This window comes from Megalopta genalis, chromosome 12 (genome assembly GCF_051020955.1).
Source record: "Megalopta genalis isolate 19385.01 chromosome 12, iyMegGena1_principal, whole genome shotgun sequence".
Lineage (NCBI taxonomy): Eukaryota > Metazoa > Arthropoda > Insecta > Hymenoptera > Halictidae > Megalopta > Megalopta genalis.
This window is the reverse complement of record NC_135024.1, coordinates 7,418,351-7,438,729: the sequence shown is the minus strand read 5'-3', so window position 1 is coordinate 7,438,729 and position 20,379 is coordinate 7,418,351. Positions and strand designations below refer to the sequence as shown.

Below are 20,379 nucleotides of genomic sequence, written 5' to 3'. Positions count from 1 at the left end.
ACCCAGAAGTTCCGTAGTAAAATGTGACGGGAACCCAAAAAAAAAGTTTGCGCAAATAACGACCAACGGAGTAGAAAACGATGTGTACGGCACATTTTAAACGAACAAATCGAAAAATGTCATTGTCGATCACGGTGGTGATATTACACCGTGAAATCAATTCGACTGGAAATCTGGGTTTTGTGCACGCATGTAAAAAATGTACACGCGAATGAAAAACAAAATTCTGGAGACAGCCGGAATTTAGGAATGGTACTGTCCATGCGTGTCTATTTACTATGTGCGCATTATTATTTATTTATTTATTCGCGGGAAAAATCCTTTAGTACAAAAAGGAGATAACACGTGAGGAAAAACGAAATAAAAATTATACGAAAGAAAATACTGTCGCTACTAAAGGTCACGACAAATAATTATTGTACAATATAGTGCACCGATGGATTTAGACTTCTTAGGGTTTGATTAATTATATTAATACATTGTGTGGGAGATTCATGTCTTGTGCGATTGTTTACGGAATAAAATATGTTGCGATTCCTTAGATATTTTGCGTACAAGGAGAACAATTGAATACTTGCTGGACATGAAATACGACCTCTGATTACTTTGCTCGCAAAAATAATAACAGTATTTTGTCTTCTTGCAGTATTGGAAGATTTGTATTTTTAAGGGAGTTTTCATAATTATTTAACATGGTGAAGTGTGTTTAGCAAAATACTATTTATAGAGTACAATCATAAACTAGATTATTATATATGTGTTTATTGTTACGTGCTTATCAACGGTTTAAAACAGATTTTCACGTTCCACAATAATCGACCAATAAATCGTGGAATACACAAATCGCATCTGGCACGAGTTCTGTCGCGGCCGAACGTGTAAAAATCTGCAGAATCGATATTGCAATATAGAATTTCATTTGTCATGCATCCCGTCGGCTGCATAAACGTGCGGAATCGATGGCAGCTAAGTTCGATTCCAGGAGAAGAAGCGAGCGAGCGAGAATTAGCCGATCGGCTGGCGTTTCGCGGAAAAAGTCGAGTGAAAAGGAAAACGTCCGGTTCGTCTGCAGTCGGTGCTCGTACCACTTTCCCTGGCTCGAGGATGCGGCATTGAAACGCGACGCTGCAGCAGACAACAGAGCGGGGCCGGTTCTGGTTGCGGTCGCACACGTCTGATCTACGAGGACTGCGTACAACGGCTTTATTCCCCGGCTAATGGAAATTCGATGGAAGTCGTCCGTGGAAACCGGCCAATTAACCTCCTGCCCGCACCGACGACTGCTTAAAGGGCGCGGGATAAAGCGGCGACACGCTCGGTCGCGTTCCCAATTAGCCCGATAACGAAGAACCGTGTTTATCGTGCGCGGCCTGCGACAAGCACCGGCCGATCCAGACCGATTCCCAAGTGCGCCGAAACACGCCGCGAGATTTTAATCTCGGGGATCTTGTGTCGCACCTGCAACACGATTGCCAATGTTTGCCACGCGTCGTGATAAAGACTTTTCGTTTCTTCGTGCTTGTCATTTTTTCAAACGCCGCGCTGGTCATATTTCTTTTCGACCCCGGCGGCGTGGTACTCGAAACGTGGCTAATTACTTTAATTAGCTTCAACTATTTTTAGCGGGCGAAATTGCTTTTTCTCCGACAATCACGTACTTTGTTTCGGCCGATGTCGGCTGAGGGAGAGTCGACGAGTTTCAACCCCCGGCGACCAGGTTGGACGTAATTTACTGGTGTTGTAGGAAATTAAATTGTCCGCCTTTATGCAAAATAGACGTGTTTTCAGTCGTCTAGAAGAGACAGAAATTATTCTCCCAATGTCGTCAGAGATTTTTCGTTCGGATGGCCAATCTCTGCCATCTGCTAATAACAGTTCGATGATAAATCATTATTTCTTTGAAAATTGTTTTAATTGCAGAGAAACGTCTGCATAGAACGTAGTCGAATTTCTTAATTCGAGCAGACATTATGATAAAAGTGAGGGAAAGTTTATGTAAAGTCAGTCTTTGTTTCTAGTGTTATTACATTTGTTGTTCTAATGGCAATGATGATAATAAGTAATATCGTATATATGTGCATGTAGAAATCCTGTATCTGTTAAACAAACCATCTGGTTTACAGCATCAATAAATAAAGTAAATAAATCCAGACCTGGTATTCTTATTTGATTTGGTATTCTTATTCTAAATTGTTGAAGAGGAAATATAGCAAATGGGTACTCGAGGAAAAACTAGTTGCCTATAAAAGGGTTAATATTTATCCGAATTCATGTACTCAGAATCAAGGCGAAATTCGTGCTTATAAAGTGATTTAGATCAAACAAATATTTTGGTCTTCGATGCAGTATGACTCTCAGCTTCTAGTGCAAAGATTAGGGGGTACAATTTTTAATTACGGCTAGAAAACGACTGTCCAGCTTCAGATTTCTGCTCGAGGGTTACGAAGAGTGTGGCCACTGCCCCCACCGGCGATCCTCCTGGACGATTGTTACAGCGATATCGTATTATCAGCGAGCACACGGTGCGCGTTTCGATCGCGCCGCGTATCAAACTGCACCGTATCGCCGCTCGAATTATTCCCTGACTCGGCGGGATTAATCGCGCGACCCGATAAAGAGACGATAACGCCACGGCGGCGGCGGCTGACGAACAAAAATTCTCGGCGATTGTTCCTCTCTCTACCGTCCCCTTGTAACCGGAAACGGCAGGCTACCGAGAATAGGACGAGGAAGCGCGTAATCGCGAGCCGGAAAACGCTCGCAACAGATTCCTCTCAGCGCGCGATTCCGGAGGGTTATCGTCTTCGTCTTCGTTCACGTCTCGGCGGTGAAAGAAAAACACGTAAGTAGGTACCTTCGAAATGGGAAAAGAAACTATACAGAAAATTAATTGAACATTTCGGTCACAATTTTCTTTCATTTCTATTCGTGACTCAAACATAAAATTATCATTTACAGTGATGTTTTCTTAATTTAACTAATTACCGATGATACTATATGTGTACTAGGCATTTATTTGAAATCTGTGAAATTTATGTTTGACAGTACATTGACTTTTGTTGACTTATATGTCATCTAATATTTTTATTTTCATTCTTGACTTGTAATACATATGTAGCGAAATTCAGTCATTTAATTGGCATCATTCTGTAGGCTATAGTCTTCAAGCATCGAAAAAAAATTAGCTGCCACTACGTGTTATTCGGTTGATTTTTATAATTATTTATTATTATATTATTATTATTATTATTATATTATAATTATATTAGTACTGGAATGAAGTTTTTCCAAAATTCATTTATGTTGTATATCGAATATTTGTGTCATACAATTACACTGTTATTTATAAGCGTCATCAGAAAAATACTTTTTTTTAAATGTCCCGCGTTAATACGATATTATTATAAAGCTTGATTGCAAGAATGCAAAAATTGGACGTAAATATGTGATTTAAATCAGAAAATGCTTTTTACCGTTTTTGGGTGCTCCACAATTGCAGTGCTAAACTGCGTATGTTCATTGGATTTGAAAAAACCATGCTCCCGATAGTTAGCCTCGGCGGAACACGTAGCCTACGACCGATTTTATAGAACCATTCGTGCAAAGACACGTAACGTTAGAGTTATTCCGTAGTATTGTTAGACACGTACCGTAAAAGTTGCTCTCGAGAGTTATCCTCGTGTAGGCACGTAGCGTTAGAGCCGATTTCGAGAGTTATGCTCGCGTACTCACGTAGCATAACCCTCGAGGCCGGGCAGCGCGCGGCCGGGTCCGCTAGAAAATGGACATCCGCGAGTCGTAAGAAGTATTTGCTCGCAAGAAAAATATGGAAAAGTTGCTTCTCTCGGGTTTTATTGCCGCGCCGTCCTGTTCCTACGGTGTAACGGGAAGATGAGAGATCACGGCGCTAGGCGGAGATCATTTGGAGGATCATCGTTGCGAAGACACCGGTACACCACTTTCGAGAGCGATTCTCAGCAGTGGGTTTTGTGCTGTTACGTACTAGACCGTGAATTTTCATGGGAAATGAAGATTGTTCAATTTAGTTGTAAGACGCGTAAGTTAATTGAAAATGTCTCGTTTCTTTTAATAATTGTAATAAATTGAAGATAATGTAACGGCACCTCTGAGTTCTTCGAGTGATTTTACAGTTTCCTGTTTAAATGCAAAACTGTGAAGGCATCAGAAGAATTTGAGGATGTCGATAAATTATTTTCAACTTATTTTCAATTTATAAATACATTTACCTATTTATGTCAAAAATGAATGGATAATTTTTACTCACAGAAATGGTTGAAAACAGAAGTACATTTTAACTTAACGTAAGTTTAAAACTTACGTTAATTATAATATTATTAACTTATTTAATTAATGTTAATTTATTTAACTTAACGTAAGTTCGAAATCGACTTATGCTGCTCGTAAGTGCACCTTCACAAGAATAAGCTTACAAAAGACAGAATTAAATGAGAAGCAACAATTGCTAAATAAAGACAAAATTTCCCCTGATTATTGTTTCTAAATCCGTCCACGAAGATGTTAATTTGCGGACCGCAAACGTGGGTTCTAATAATATCTACGAGAAAGTAGATATCGAAAAGTGGCTGGAATTTCGTAACTATTTTATCAATTTGAATTTGCAGAACTGCAAATAGCATTCTCTAAACTTCGTCAGCAATAAAATTAAATAAAGATGTAATTACCCAGAGAATTAAATAGAGCAAATAATAAAAGGGAGATATAAAGATAAAAAGGAGACATAATTATTCAAAAAATTAAGTGGAGATATAATTGCACAAAATATTGAAACGAGAAATAATTACCCAAAAAATTAAATAGAAATAATTACCCCAAAAATTAAACAGAGATGTAATTACTAAAAAAATTAAACAGATCTAATTATCCCAGAAAAAGTGGATAAATAGCAAGAAAATGAATTTGATAACAGATGAGAAAGTCCAGAAGTGGATTTGTGTGGAAAAGGGCGGTTCGAAAGTGTGTGCAACAACCCTCGAAAATAACTCCCAAGTGGAGACATGACATTAGTGTGACGGTTTAATTGTGGTCCGAGGGCTAATAACGAGCGTGTCGTTCGTCCAGCCCTGCTGCGGATTAAATACTCTGCGACCTATTGTGCCAGAGAATCGTTGAACTGAGAGCTCGCGGACGTGGAATAAACTGATTATTCGCAGATTTCGCGTTCTGCGACCTGAACGGGGGTGCGTACCTGTACGTACGAGTGTTCCATACACGATTTCACTCTTTCGAATTCGCAAAAAAAGTTAGGAATGGCGTAGGATCATTACGACGCTGACTTGCGCGGCGATCTCAAGTTCTTGTACGAGCTTCGTCAAGATCGGCGAGTTACACGTTTGTGTAAAAAAATGTGTAAAAAGATTGCCTTTCTTCAAGAAATTAGTTCCATGCTGACTAACTGTGTATTTCGGATACTGCATTAATTAATACAAAAGTGGCCATTTCGATCGATCGAGAACTTAACAAATTTATACCAAATTAATGTCTGCACTTTGAATAAATTGTACATAGCCCAGCTTTTTAAATATTCAAACGGAGTCAGAGTCGGGCAAATTTTATTTTAAATAATAGATAACAAATTACAAATCGAATTAATATTTTGTTCCTTCTAATTCGATTAAAAAATCATTGAAATGATTTCGCAAACAATATATTTATTGTTTCTCCTTTGAAAACAAAATTTCTTATTTGAATATTAACGAAATAATAAATGACTCTTTCTTCTTTTTCGTCTGTTGTATATTATACAATGGATATCTTGTACATTTTTATTCGAATTTAGGTAGAAAGCAAATAATGAAGTCGTTTAATGATTTCACCTTGCGATCCTCGAATATTTATCCTATTCTGATCGAAAACCAACCCTTGGAGTATTTCTAATGTGATTTAAGAAAGTCAAAAGGTTCAAACGGAAAATCGGTACACAGGAAATTTGTCTAAGATAATGACATCTTAACAAAACTGACGAAGATCACGGATCTCCGATAACGATCCTGAAACGGTCCAGGGGAGGATGGATCGGACCCGACGTATTCGTGTCAGGCGAATTAAAGCCAGCTACCCGGGTCTAAGCTACTCCACCCCATGGAAGTCAAGCTCCACGGGCCTCGGCCCGACCTCGGCCCGGCCTCGTTCGCGACCTATCCCGTGAACATTGCACGCGTCTTTGTTACGCGAAGGTATTGTGTGCGATCAATACGGGAGTGCGAGCCTCGGCATCCCCCGGTGCTCGTTACTGCTCCTTACGGTCGCAGCTTTCCCTTTCGGCGGCCTCCGTGGAAACGGAGAACCCCTTTAAAACTTCCAGCGCGGGACCCAGGCCGGCCCGGCCACGCTTTTTGTTCCCGCTGATCAATTTTCTTCGGCGTTCGATCGCCGAGGGCCCCGCGAAAGAAATCCTGAATCGATCCGAGCACAATGGCCACTTAGTGCTCGCTGAAATCGGAATAACTCATCTAAAACCGCTGAACATGTTGCATTGTGAGAGAATTCGTTTATGGTCCTCTTTCTCTCGCGACCGAGGCTGCTAGTTGGGGCGAGCTTCGTATAAAATTGTGTGCCATGCCATACATACGTATGTATGTACTGTTCCAATTCCGTTCTACTCGCGACAGTGACTAAAAATTATGCGCACCGTGTTCCGCATTTGCCGCGCACTTGTTCCATATCCGTTAGGATATTTAATTGGAGCTCATTGCGCGGGTTTCGTTTCAATATTATATATTGAAATAAAGGAGAAGAGGAGAAACTCTCGTTAACCCGTTGCCATACTTCGACGAGGTGGACCGGTGATGGAGATTTATAGCGAAATAACTGGTCCGCGGATTTTTCTGCAAAATCAAAATTGTCTGCGCTTACCGCAATATACAAGAGGTATAATTTTCTACTTTAAACAATTTGAGGAGTAAACGTCGATGCAACAGCATTCATAAAATAATTACAGCATTCATGAATATTTTAAACGTGACTAACGATTTTCGTTTGATCTACTCAGTTTTGCTAGAAATACATAAAATCCACGGTCTAATAATAAACTATTAAGCAGTTAGCTGTTATTGGCGAGTATATCGACATTTCTGATCGAATGTTGCTAACTAATTGAAAAGGACATATGTACGTACACTGTGATATTCTTTACTAAATCATATATTTTATAAAAGTGTTGCATTTAAACGAAATATTAAGAAAATCAAACATACACGATGTAATTAACAGTAACTTGCAAACTTTACAATGAGATTGCAACGGCAGCTAACCGGTTAAGTAAATGTACACAATAAAAATAAGCTTGACTTTTCACGCAAACAATTATTACGATCGACAAAAATCTAATCATTGTAGTCGAGAAGATAATAGTACGGCAAGTGGTTAAAAACAATTATTGAACGTCTCGCTCGTGTAGCAGCAAGGAAGCCTTCTATATCTCCTTGCCACGCTCCGATCGTTCGATCATGCTCCAGAAGTCGCGTGATCAGCCACCCCATTGAACAATGAGGTCCGAGCGTTGGGCGTCGTTTTTACGCTATCAAACGAGGAAAACTGTCGGCCGATAGTCCAGCGTCGATACGTCTGTCAACGGCCGCAACAAGTTTGCATCAGCCAAGTCGGTCGTAATAGCGCGAATCGATTTATCGTCCGCGAACCGCGTGACGAAAGATACGGCTCCCGAGCCGCCCGAGTCGTTCGAGCAGCTCTGCGCGCCTCGCCGCTCCGCGCCGGCAGAGATTATGGCTTTTAAAAATGCCTCTTACCTCGCTCGCGCCGTGCGCTCCGCGGGATGCTTATCGGCAGGGAGAACAGATCAATCCGCGGACGTTAACCTTTTAAAATCGCCGGGGAAAGTTCCGACTGTTTATGCAGGCTAATCTGGAATCGCGGCGGTGACGCGTGAATGAGCGGTAGGATCGGGGAGAGAATGGGCCGAGAAGGCGGCTTGTTCCCGAGTGGACCAATTGCTCGTTACCTTCGTTTTTTCCTTTTGATCCGAGCCTTTTCATGCCGATAAACTTCTTGGATGAACTTCAACGGACAATAGGCACCGGCTAATGGGGGAATTAACCAAACGATTTGCTCTCGTATCTGCCGGAGCCCACCGCTTATGGGGCATGTTGTTTACGCGCGATCACTCGAGTTGCCTCTATCTTCGACGATTCATAGAACGATGATCCACGATCAACGTCGAATATTTAACCGCGAATGTGAACGCTTCAGAAGTTATGTCGGAGAAGCGAAATATTATTCGATCTTCCATCGATTGTTTTTAAACCGATACCAATACTGATTTGTCAGTCGCGAGAGTCCGTTGGTGGTACAGGCGAGAGGTGCGTTGTTTAATTTGGTGTAAATAGTATTTATTAAATTAGTACATAAATATGTACAATTTGATCTATCACGATTTTTGTATTATTTATATACGAATATAATGTAAGTACTAATAATAAGTCAGCGGATCTTTATGCGGAATAGATATTGTCTATCTCGATTGCAGTGAACAGAAAAAAGACTAAAAATGTATCCTCTCTGTCAATAAATTTATCGAATTGAAAATAATGTAATAGTGTAGTGTAATTCTTTAATTATTTTTTATTGTCTCTTGTGCATGCATAAAATCCGCTGCCTACTAATAACCTAATATATGTATACGGCATTCACGTAAAATGAATCTAATATAAAGACATAAATCTGATACAAAGAAAGTGTAAAGAATATAATAAGAAAAGTTATTTAAAAAAAGGTGTAAAAATTATAATAAGTTGAAAAGTTAATTATATTTGGATACGGTTGTTCAATAATGTGCAAATATAAAAGCAAATGGTTTCTTGATGGCTTAACGTACAATAATGAATCAAAGTCGTGATTTCAGACGGAATCTACAAAATATGAGAATTATTTCTGTCTTTAAGAAATTCGATTATTCTGTAACCCTAATAATATAAGCATTATTCTCCTTCTCTGTTACGAGATTATTAAAGAAAAGTAGTTCTAACGATTGCATCCACGAAAGAAATCGCACGACGAAGAATCAAAGTACACTATCTCAGCTGCAAAAATGATCATTCGCATCTCGAAATTTTCGGTTTCCTCAAGAATGAGCATTCTCTGCGATCTTCGCATTTCGCAGCATCCTAGATTTTGTAAAACCCAACGCGAAAACGAAGCGAATCGACTGCCTTTGGAAGTACAATGCAATTTCGTCCGAGGAGAACGGCATCTCGCGAAGATATCGCAGAAGCTCGAAGCATCAGATTGTAGCGGAACTGCGGTGGAACTTCCGAAGATTCGAAGTTAAAGGTCGTGTATAAGCGGCAGGAGTAAAGACACGTGAAATCCTCGAGAGCTGGCCGTCAGCTAGAACGGATTTTTTCCGTAATGCTGGTTCTGCATCGAGGCTTATCCTAGTTACGAGGCCAGTGCAACTGGTGCATCGTATCGCCAGTGCATTGCCCTCGTGACGCGAATATGCTTCTCGATCGATTTGCCTCGACCACGGCACGGATCGTTCCCCGCGGCTTGGAAATTCTCGGCTGTACGGTGTTCTGAAACGGTGTCGTGAGTCAACCACCTATTTCTCCGAGAAATGAGTCCTTCTTCCTCGTTCCGTCGCGCCCCTCCCCCGCAATCTTCCCGATACATCGAATTCAATCGTTCGAAGCTATCTGCGGCCAATTTTTCAATCGAACAAACTCTTTCCGAGCGGAGCTGCTTCCATCGCAATCGGTTTCTTACGGTTCTTACAAATCTAAAATAGAGCAGGCTCCCGAGCAACAACCTGATATCAGTAAAGCGATTCTTACGAAATATCGTGGCAATATCAAGAACCGCAGGTGAACCAGTAGGTGAAACTTTGAAATAATAATGTAAAGTCTTCCTAAAAATCATTCAAATGCAACGTGATTTAGCAAAATATATTCTTTAATAATTTAGAGCAATTCATTGGCGCTTTATCTTTTCGTTTCGGTTCGAAACCTTGCATGAAAATAATAATAATAATAATAATAATAATAATAATAATAATAAGTTATTGTAATTATACTGTGTATGTTCGATGTTCTCCATATTCCGTTTAAACGGAACTCTTTCGTAAAGCATAGAATTTAATAAGGAATATCGAACTACATATCCTTAATCAGTTAGCTGTTTTCGAGGAGCTAATATGACAAGTATACTCTTCGAAGACACTTAACTGATTGAAACAGTGAAATTTGATTGTGTACATAACAAAAGACCAGGATGTATTCTTCATTCTCGCCGTATTTTTAGGATTTAACACGTAATCCAATGTCTTAAAATTGATGCAGACAATCCTTATCGTGCATCGAGATCCGCGATCGAGTAAACAATAATCCGCCGTCAATTTTTTTACCGCAAAAGAAAATTGTTACCCGAACCGCGTCGAACTTTAGCGCAAGACCGGAGCGCGATTGTTCCTCGGCGAGAAGGTCCGTGGATCGATTCGGCAAGCCAAATTGGAGGCAGGTGAGACAAGGTAGATCGCGTACCCAAGTTTACACCGGAGGAAACGTAGAGAACGTTCCGTGCACGTAACGATGCCATACCATAATCTATGTATAGCGATCCGGAGAGACAATTGGTGGTTGTTCCCATTGCGGGCGCGTTATCGCGTCGAGGAGACTCGAGCCAGAAAGTCGGGCGATCGGCACTTAATCGGCAGCCGGCGAACGACTCGCTCGGCGACTACGTATCCGAACTGTATTGTTTGTCGAGGACTCGAGCCACGACGGGACGTGGATAGAGCCTCGATTCGTCCTGATCCACGGGGGCGAGTGTGCCGGCTGTTAGGCGCAGGCTAGAAACTTATCGGCACTTCGCTGCCAATTTCTGTACACTTAATCCTGCGGGGAGTTTCCGTGGGTGCCACTTGTCGAGTTGTATCTTGTCGATTTCTGTGTTTTATGAACGAAGTCTTTTTACGTCGGGTAAACAAGGAATTTTATTTGAACGTAAGAGAGTCGTAAAAATTTATTGTAAAATACAGTTTTTATAATCGTGAACCGAACACGCGATCGTATTCGTAGACGTAATATTTCTTTATAAAAATATGCGAAATGTATTTTCACAGAAAACCGAGCGCGACGTTTCCATAAAGTCATAATCGTTTTTGAGGGCAAACGGCATAACTCTATAACGAAGCAGAAACCTTTCGTAATTTCATTTCATCGATGTTAAATCGAATTTTCGACGTTATTAAAAAGAAAATGATAGTTGTACTTATTTACTTTTATCAGCGAACTATACAGGACAGTATAAAAGATATTCTTTCAGCTGTGGACGACGTGTATACACGTCATAAGGAAATGGCAATTTCACACCTTATAACAAAAAAACTTCTACTTCTTTTAGAATAATTCTAGCCGAAATTGATCTTAAAAATAGATCGACTAAATGGTTAAATATAAAAATAAAATCCGCAGTATGCAACCTCATCAGTCAGAGGATGTTATCGTAATTAAGTTTCCATGAAAAATTCACCATAATTTAAATTTACAGCAAAAATATATTCTAATTCGTGTTATAATTATAATAGTGACTCTTTATAAGATACATATCTTAGGAATCGGTGTTGCACATCCTCTAACGAGTTGATAATCGAAAACTTCCCGGAGGAAATTGTACGACGATGTAAATTATTCCTTTAACGAATAATGTATCGAGTAGTTCATTTCCATAGACGCGGATTTAATTGGCGGAATATGTTCTCGTGAATCCGTATGTAAGAATAACGGCGGGCATCGAGCTCGATCGACACGATTCTCGTGGAATAGTTGATCTGATAAATATGTTTTTCGAGTGTCGGTGCTCGTGCGGGCGCAATTAAAAGTGAATCAAAACGATTTGACGTAGTATCGGGCGCAAATAAAACCGCTGATATTAGCCGGCGATACGATCTTCCCGCAAGAATCATTGCGAACGATCGATCATTAGACTGTACAACTAAACACGGAACGGCGCCCATGGATTTACAGCAAACCAATCGGGAGTTACGGTGATATCCGGCGAACAATGGGCCGATCCGTGATCGCAACGGACCGAAACGATTTTCTCCGCCGTGCATCGGGACAGGCGCCCGCGCGCGTCCAGATTAAATCGAGCTGTTTTCGGCCCCGTCGATATCATCTCTGCGAAAATACAAGACGCAACGACGCGACCGACCGAGATTAAGATCGACAGGCATCAACGGGTTTATGACACTCGAGAACGGTCACGAGACCCGCAGAGATGGCCGAGAGGGTCGACGCTCCTTCTCGCGCTACGTGATCGCGTCGAACCGTGCAGAAGTAGCTTGCGCAACCGAAAAGTCGATTATCATGCTTGTCCTAGGTCTTTCAAGGCCCGTAAAAACCGGGGCACCGTTAGACCAGCGGCACCGGCGCTCCGGAGGCCGCGGATCGACGATAGAAACCGAAAGTGTGCCTCGCGAACCGCTTCGGGCCCGTTAATCGCTCGCTCTTCTGATTTCCTGGATCCGCGATCGCTCGACCGCGGATCTACGCGCAAAATCAAAGAAACGTTAGAAACAAAAGTAGCTTTTCTTAAACACCGAACCTACCGGAGCGGTCGAATCGCCGCTATTTAGATTTTAAGCCAAATTTTTATATTCGGTGTTCTCGCTTTTCCTCGACTTACGGCTGGCTCGACTATTTCCACTATAATTACGTAATTTTTCAATATATTCCAGTTTCGAAGACATATCCGAATTTCATTGTTTTGCTTCTTCTTTGCTATTTTCCCGCAAAAATTGTATTCTTCTTCTTTACTTTGTTTTACATACTCTTGTTTATTTTACGTTCAATATTTCTTTGTGTTACCGCTTTACCGTCACCGTAAACACCTCATTGTATATAATATTCAAGATTTATTTGCAATGGAAAAACATTTTTCCGTCCGACTGAAGTAAAATGAATACATGATAATTTAATAATGACTGCGTATGCCTATACGCTGGTTTATAATAGAAGGTTGCGAAGATTTCAAGGATCTTTGGCGTTTCAGCAGTACGATAAAATCGTTCTGGATAACAATTCTTTGGAAGCTATTACATCAATTTATGGTTTAAACCGAAGACAAGAATCTTAAATACCGAACCGTTACAGTTACACAGTTAGTCGGTTGCCAACATATGGATTAAGCAAACGTATCAGTGTTTATCAAAGCACATTTACATAACCATAAACTGGTACAGGAAATATAGAAGTGGATACCTGGTTCACACGAGACTTGGTTTATCTATGAATTACCGTAAGTCTCGTTCCCCCAACGAGATTTTAATGTCACTCATTTTAATGCGCCAGTCGAATTGCTTCGTTCTGTCGAGGTTGTGCCTAAGATCACAGTTCAGCACAGTTGGAGCTGCATTTGCTGCAATTTATCTGACACTGTCGCTAGTGACGAGGATCGTTACCTTCCTTAAATGAAGTGGACATTTTTTGCAGCTTTGAGACGATTATTAGAAAGGTCTTGCATAGGCGAACGGCGAGACAAACGATCAGAGTTTAGATCAATTTAAAAGGTACGCTCGCTGCGATTTATCTGACTGCATTGCCACTGATAGAAGCTTGCATCCTTCTGTAAGCGAAGTGGGACACTATTGTTTGACATTGCAACGATGCGCTTTTCTTATGCTCAGGCAAAATTGTACGCTTTCTGTCATTATAGGACAATCAAATTTAATAGAATCTTTTATTTTCATGATATTAGTGCTAGGCAATATTTATACAATCTATTACAATCGTTTCCAGTTTAATATCTATCTATAATCTATCTTTAATATCTATCTATAATATATAGATATATTGGATAGATAGATAGATAGATATTATATTGTATTATATAGATAGCTATAATATAATATAATATCTATCTATAATAAACAATAATCCATATAAAGATATTTTTCAAATAAGGAATCGTTTAATATCTTTTTAAAGTATGATACCGCTCAGTAGTCACCTTTGTATAGTGAAACATTGCAAAATCTACAGATAAAACTTGTTCTACTTCTTCCTTTTTTAATTGGTTACCGGTCGGTGAGCGTTGAGAACAAGAAACCGATTAATCGGCTACCGGTCGGCAAGCGTTGAAGACAAAAAAGACCGATTAATCGGCTACCGGTCGCTAAGCATTGGGGACAAAAAGCCGATTAATCGGCTACCGGTCGCTAAGCATTAGGGACAAAAAGCCGATTAATCGGCTACCGGTCGGCGAAGTGTAAGAAAAGGCGTCATCGGACGATAAACGAAATCGGTCGTCCGGACCGGCCATCCGATCGTCCCGGCAATCTCTGCGAAGATCCTAACGCAATCGGAGGCCGGTTCCGTTCTCCGTGGGCCACCTTAACCCCGGTGGCCCACGCGGCACGAGGAAAACCGCGGCTCGGTTTGCTAGAACCGGCGCAAAGTGGCCTATTAATCTCGATTAGGCTAACTGTCTGCAATCTAGCCGCGACGTGTCCGAGACGGACGTTATCGCGCGTCTTCGGTCAGCTGCCAATTATCGTAACCGTCCAAGGCCGTGGCCGGACAGACGCGCGGCGTCGCGGCGGCACGCGTCGCCGTCTAACGCGGCGAGAAGCCGCGTTGGTCGCCGCGTTGGCCAGCGGCGAGGTGAACAGGGGCCAGATAGGACGATTAGGTGGACGAGCCGAAGAGAGGCCGAAGAGGGCCGGGGGAGAGGAACGCGTCGCCTGTTTCTCGACTGACGTAAGCGGCTGGTTATCGGGACGACCTTAAGGCCAAACAAGCACGACCGCGCCAAGAATCCGCGCGATTCTAGCGTCGCGATCCTAGAGTCTAGACGGGCCGCGTCGCGTCGCGTCGGTGCTAGTGCACCGATTACGCGACCAGTTACGCACGGTTTCCTTAGTATTTTTGGGACGCGGGACTCGTTTGCCGATGTTGATTATCTTTCCAGGCGAAAGCACGGTGGTCTGGAACGCGACAATTTTTGGCAAAATGATCGATCCCTCGACTTTCATTTTTGGGATAAATGTTTCCTCTACGAGCCGATTAGCGTTTGAAACTTCGATAATCGAAATATTACAGTCATCCGATATCTTTGTAATTAGATGTAATGTTACGAAATTAAAATTTTGAAATTAAAGTTTCAAACATTTGATTTAATTACGTGGTTTGGAGAATTATTTATATTATATATTATTATTATATTATATATATTATATTTTATATATATATATATATATATATATATATATTATTTATATTATATATATTAATTTACTGAATTAATTTTGGGAAGACTATAGCAAGAGTGGAGAAGTGATTAGATGGAAAATATAGAGCGCAGGGAATAGTTTTTTTCAAAGTTATTGAAAGATGTCCGTTTAATCTCTTTGGCAAAAATGGTATTAAATAGAAATTATTAAAAGCTGTCTTTCGACACCTTCGGTGGAAATAGTGTTAAAATACTAGTTTCTTCTACAATATCTTGACGTTTAAGAGTATCTATATTTTCGTTATTCAATATAGATGCCAACAGCATTTCGAGGCTCGTATTCAATCTCAAAACGAACCACGATTTTGCAGCATTTTCGATAATCCGACAAAAAGAAGTGTGTGCCAAAAGTTCGCCGATGTTCACTTTTCTACGAATCGAACTATACAAACTTGCGAGACAAGATTTTTCATCGTAAAAAATCCTGATCATTACGATCTTAAAGATATTGACAGATATTTTTGACTCGATAATATCTTAGCTGGTGTCTAGACGAATTCAACGACCTATTGTACTATAATCTCAAACCTTGAAACGACGCTAAAATAATTTCAGCCACAGAGGAAGCGAATCGCAAGACCACTTTGTGCTGGCTGGGAATACAGCCACGGTACATGCTTCCTGATGGAGGACACCTTGGACACCGATTCGGCGGCGTCGTCCACTATTTCGTTGCCGAATGTTTTCGATCGAGAAGCCAGCCAGCTGAGGGGAGATAGCGACCGCCGGTTCTTGGAACACCTATCTCCTCCGATAATATTCGTGATGAGGTCCTAATCTGAGTCTGTCAAGTGGGGGGCACTCGTATGATGGTAGGAATCGAAGATAAACGATGGAAAAGTATACGCATGGTCCTAAATTTTTCTTAGGGAGGGTAGAATGCTCGGCGGATTGATCGCGGATGGTGATGCGCACCGAAGAGCTTAGGTCTCTGATGAACGCTGAGAGCACCGCTTAGGTTCGAAGTAACCTGATTTTCGGCCGAATTTTCGTAGACGCCGAAGTTCCTAATGGATAAGGCGGTTGACCATAATTAGAAGCAAAGTGAGTGGCGGACTCCGCCGATGGATAGGGTTTCAGACGTAGAACCGCTTGGGTTTCGCGATTCCGAGTACTTTAGGATCAAGAGTTCTACGCGGCCCAGGGTTTCAGGCTTCAAAGCGGCCCGGGAGCTAAAATGGTACGTGGGATTGAATCCAAAGGAGTCTATAATGAATTATTCGGTGTGCCAGGCGTTTCGACAACAAACCGTAAAATCCGGGCCGATGCGCGCCGTCGCCGGATTTTTGGATCGGTACCGGTCTAATTGCGAGATCGTCCGACATCGGATTTTCGTTCACGATCAGCGGTGTAAATCGGTTAATATTTCGCCATCGGATACCGGTTACGACCTTTTCAGACTTTCACACCACCCTGCGAGAGGCGGTCACCCCGGCGATCCTCTCCTATAAAAGGTCCCAACATTCCCACCATTCCCGCGCGGCCGAGACTAATACATTATTTCATCGCGTGGACCTTCGGCTGACATTTCAGAACAACGTAATTGCCATTAAGGATTCACCGGGCGGTAAGAAGGCGCGAACCGTCTTGGAGTTTTACTTTAATTTTAAGTAACACCGATTCGGAAATACTTGACGCGAGCAAGACTTTACGAACGTCATTTCGTCCGGTATCTCGCGATTTCGCGATTCGCTGAGATTCTTCAGCGACTACGGAAAACGCAAATGTTGTCGAGGTCAGAAAAGATGAACAGAGTTATCGGGGGTCCGCGCAACATGTATTACATAGTATGTATACATATGTATACAGGATGTCACAGAATAAGCGGGCAATATTTTGTGTACTGGTTCAGCACCTGAAGGCGATCAAAGAAGTTCATATGTGTAGACCTTACATTGTAGGGTGGAGGTGCCTAATATAAAACTCAATTTTTGTTAAAAATCAGTATTTTTAATTAGTGACATTTTTACTAAAAGCAGATATATATTTGAAAAGTAAAATATGTATTCTTTTATAATTTACTGGAAAATGCAGAAAACAAGATTCCGCTTCTTCGTAACAAAGGAAAAGCTAAAAGTACGCAAATTCACAGATCTGAGAGAAATGGGTTCCTAACTCGAGATCCAGTTTGGCTCTCTCAGGAGATTGATCTTTCTTTGCCTTTTTTTTTCACACGTTGGGCACACAAAACTTGTTTCTTCGGTAAAACAGAAGATATCGGAAGAATTTAAGAACGTTGATAGATTAATTTCATTTTATCAAAATCGTTAAAATAAAAAATACATTTCTATTTAACTCCTGTCTCGTACAATTTGGACACAGAACATCTATTTTCTAAGACCCGCGGTTTCGTGCGCAAATTCACACGTTTGCGTGCACTTTTTCCATTGTCTTCACGCGCTGGACCAGTACACAAAATATCGCCCACTTATTCTGGGACACCCGGTACAACATACGTATAGACATATCTGCGTGCACGAAGAAACCGCTCGAGAAATGTTATGACTGTCCGCGATAAGGAGACGAAATTATTGACGCGACGAGCGCGGAAGACCGCTTATAAACGCGATTTATCAATCATCACGATATCGTCGGCGGGTGTATTTGCTGCGAGACGGTTCGCGACTTTCAATATATTCGAGCTTCGAGATTACGCGCACTCGGCGAGGCTGCAATTATCTGATACGGATTATCGATCAGGTTCGGGATATCCTCGCCGTCCCGTTCCGTATCCACCGGGTATTTCGTTAATGGAGATCGACGATTCTACGCGACAATATTTATTACGGCTGGCGTCGGCTGATTAATTCGATATCGAAGCCTCGCCTCCTCGAGCAGATAGATTCGGGGATCGACGATTATTTATTGTCTGCGAAAACGTTACCTAACAGAGATCACGGATTATACAGCCGTGTATCGCGGTTCAACGATCTACGAAAAATCGCACGGCGAACCGGGTCGCTGCACTCCCTTCGAGATCTCTTAATCTCGCGGAACGCTTTATCGAACACGTTCACTGCGGATCTATACTTCCATTCATATTTTTCTCGTTCTTGCTAAACGTTCTCCCGTTTGCTACGTAATAATTGCGGCTCGTTTTTCTAGTTGTTGACGATCGGTAATTATAATAACGAGCTGCGAAGCCTCGAAATAATCGTATCTCCTCTTCCCAAATTGTCCATTTCTGTGCGCAATCTGAGCGCGAATTAGGGAGAGAGAAATTACGGTATTTGGGACAGAATTATGGACAAAATATTTCGAGATAATTTCTAATACGACTTAAAATAGCATTGCTACTTGCAAACAGCTGGAAAGTTTATCATTTCAGTGGAGGAACGTTCGTCATTCTATCTGATATGTGTCTGTAACACATTCTTGTTTGTTACGGAATACCTAAATATCATTATCAAATTTTTTGGAACTGCATCGCTATTCGATGGGATAACGAGAGTCCATTGTTTATACAAATTCATTGAACCAGTTAGCCGTTGCAATCTCTTCGAACGGTTTGCAAGTTACTGTGATTATACTGTATACGCTTGATTCTCTTTATTACTTTGCTTAAATAGAACACTTTTGTAAAATACACAATTCAATGAAGAATATCAACGAGTTTTTGACGAGTATACTCGTCGAGTGTCAATTTATATTAAGCAATGTAAATCTGCGTATCGCTAGTAATGATCTGGGAATTTCACCGAAACACTTTGTGATCGTTTTAAAACAGTAATTCAATGAACAGTCTGGAACAACGTCGGACGGACATGCGTCGATTCATTAATTCTCAGAGTTAATAAAATTTGCACTGTTGCGAAAGGTGTCGGCAAAAAGTCGCGGGACTTCTTATACAATTTCAAGCAGTAATCAATCTTTATTTGCATCAGATAGTCCAGAGATCAGTTTTCTCCCAGACTACTTTTTGCCATTGAAACGCGACGATCGTGTTCCGTTTTTTAGTACTTGAACTATGATCATACGAGACGATCGGGTTGCGACATTTCCTCCACCTGCAAAGGTAAAAACTCCTTTCGGTCCCTTCACTTTGCCGGTTAATTAGCTATTAAGACCCGGCTCTAGACCAAGGCATTCGCGAATCGAACTGTTACGATCGAGCCGTAAATTCGTTAATTGCGGTCTCGCCGAAAGCGGTCATTTTCTCGGGGAAATCTAGGCCGCCATGACAGATCCCGCGACCCCATAAATCGGCGAAAGAAACCGAGTGGATAACGTATCTGAGCACGCTGGCCTCGATCTGCAAATAATGCCGAGGACGAGACGAGGCGATAACGAAATTATTTCGCATTCCTAAGAAATATCGACCCCGCGAGCCGGTCACTACGAAAACAAGTTTAATTAAATACGCCTGCAAATTGCAGACGCGACTTTAGATACATTATCAATCGCATATTCGGAGAATAGCGTGCGCGACCAGCGGGGACAAATAATCTAGGCTTTTTGTCCGATAATGTGCAATTGATTGCATCCGCATTCGATGCACCGGGACGACGATAAAAACGATCCAAAATATGTAATTCGAACGCATTTGTCTACCGTTTTAGAGAAATCGATAAAATAATATCGAGCTTGTTTGTTTTAATTTGTTTTCTCCTGGAGAAAATTAAAATTCATTCAGCACTTAGATATTGAATGCGTTCGACTCATTCGAGATTCCGCAGCTCGTGTCGTCTGCTATTTCAACCTTATCTCGTTGCGCCGCGCGAAAAGGTCAATAATTTTTAGCCAGCGCGTTTCTTTCGCCGCGACGAGCTCGCCACGAAAAACGCGGAGGTCCGCTGAAATGACCCGATCCAGGCGGCGCGGCCGATCGATAATGAACTTGTTTATAGTCTGCGGATTCGATTTAGTTTGCCCGCGATAACAATTTGTCATCATTTGTCACGGACGTCACGGCGCGCCGTATCGCGCGCGACTCGCTTTCTGGAATTCGTTATTCCGCCGCGGAAAACCTAACGACAATGCCGGGTCAGTAGTCGCGTTATGCAACCGCTGTTTGATCGAGGAAAAAGAAATGACCGCGATAGTGACGATCGTTTCCTGGAAGTGGCCGATAACGCGGCCGTTTTTGCGACGCGT

General features: G+C 41.6%; 1 protein-coding gene across 1 annotated transcript in view; it reads right to left on the bottom strand.

The window, feature by feature from the left end:
* Nucleotides 1-20,379, bottom strand: part of LOC117217431 (uncharacterized) — a 236,332-nt gene that overhangs the window by 25,946 nt on the left and 190,007 nt on the right. The gene's annotated exons all lie outside the window — the stretch shown is intronic.